At 53.7% G+C, this 1,470-nt stretch overlaps 1 protein-coding gene across 1 annotated transcript in view; it reads right to left on the bottom strand.

Moving 5' to 3' along the window:
• Window positions 1-557, bottom strand: part of LOC110332193 (immunity-related GTPase family M protein 1-like) — an 8,270-nt gene extending 7,713 nt beyond the window's left edge. The window contains exon 1 of the mRNA XM_021213279.1: window positions 336-557. The gene's annotated coding sequence lies outside the window, so the exon portion shown is untranslated. The remainder of the gene's footprint in view (window positions 1-335) is intronic.
• Window positions 558-1,470: the final 913 nt, after the last annotated feature.

Raw genomic sequence — 1,470 nt, 5'->3', positions numbered from 1 at the left:
GAGAGAGAGAGAGAGAGAGAGAGAGAGAGAGAGAGAGAGAGAGAGAGAGAGAAAGGAGTGGCCAAGAGAATTTGAGTAAAATCCCACCTGCTTTCCTTAAACTAGGCCCCCTCAGAAGCCCCACAAACCCAGGGACACCCAGGTAAAAAGAAGCCCACTGCTGGTAGGCTAGAAGGACTTGATTCAGCCAAAAAACACCAAAAGCACCAGGCACTCTGGTCCTGAGGACAGTGCAGGAGTGCAGGAGGGTGCCTGCTGCACACGGTCCCCCAGAGGAACCCCGGACTCCCCTGCCCTGAGCAGGGTTACAGGCCAATCAGGAGCCCCCCACCTACCTGCTCAGAAGCCTTACAAAACTGCAATCCAGGCCCAGGTCAGGAGGGAGAGAGAAGTGTGGAGGGGCAGGGTCCTGTGGGGAAGAGCGATTAGCAGAGGCAGGAGCAGCTGAAAGGCAGCCTGAGCTTCTGGGTTTCCTCTCAGACCCTGCTCTATCTATTTTGGCCCAGAAGTAAGTCCCCAACTTCTAGGCATGAGCCCCGCCTGCCTCCTCCCCAAGGGGCGGGGGCCTGCTGCCAGAGCAGCTTTCAGTTTCAGTTCCTGGAAATGGCTAGTTTTCGGGAGTTAGCACTCAGATGCCACCACCACGTTCTTCTGAGAGAGGGGGGAGGAACTCTGTTGGCTGGCCAGGTGGGGAGGTCAGAAGTCTGCCTGGGAACCCTGCCATCCAGACCGCGGTCAGAGCTGTTGGTCTGACCCTGCTGCCTCCATTCGGAGCCCCTCTTAATGATGGCACCATGTTGAGACCCAGCGAGCCTGGTCCTTGGAGAACTACTCGCCTTTCATTGCAGCTCCTTGGGGCTTCTGTCCCTTCGCATTGTCTATTCACTCCCTCCCTGCGCACTCAGCTCAGGGGCAGAAATCCCACCTACTAGGAAACCTCTCAGCCCTGCTCCAACCCTGTCCAATCCCAGCACGTGGGAGGCAGAAGCAGGCTGATCTATGTGATTTGAGGCTAGCCTGGTCTACAAAGCAAATTCCAGGTAGCCAGGGCTACCCAGAGAAACCCTATGTCAAAAACAGGTTTACTTATTTTGTGTGTATAAATGTTTTGCTTGCATGTGTGTATCATGTGCGTGCCTAGTGCCCACAGAGATCACAAGCTGTTGGCTCCCCTAGAACTGGAGTTATGGATGGCTGTGCGCCACAGTAGGGGTGTTGTGAATTAAACCCAAGTCCTCTGCAAGAACAAGTGCTCTCAACCCCTGAGCCATCTATCTCCCCAGCCCTTCAGAGCCCTGTTCTACTGTAGGAATCTGTAGGGAAACCTCCCTGGGGCCAAGAAAAAGAGGGACCTTGGAGAAAGGACTTGGTTGTCATAGAGGGACAGGGAGGTGTAGCTTGAGAGATTATTAACTTTTTAAATTTATTTTTGTTTTGTTTTTTTGAGACAGGGTTTCTCTGTGTAGCCCT

Source organism: Mus pahari, chromosome 14 (genome assembly GCF_900095145.1).
Source record: "Mus pahari chromosome 14, PAHARI_EIJ_v1.1, whole genome shotgun sequence".
Classification (NCBI taxonomy): domain Eukaryota; kingdom Metazoa; phylum Chordata; class Mammalia; order Rodentia; family Muridae; genus Mus; species Mus pahari.
This window is presented reverse-complemented; position numbering and strand designations above follow the sequence as displayed.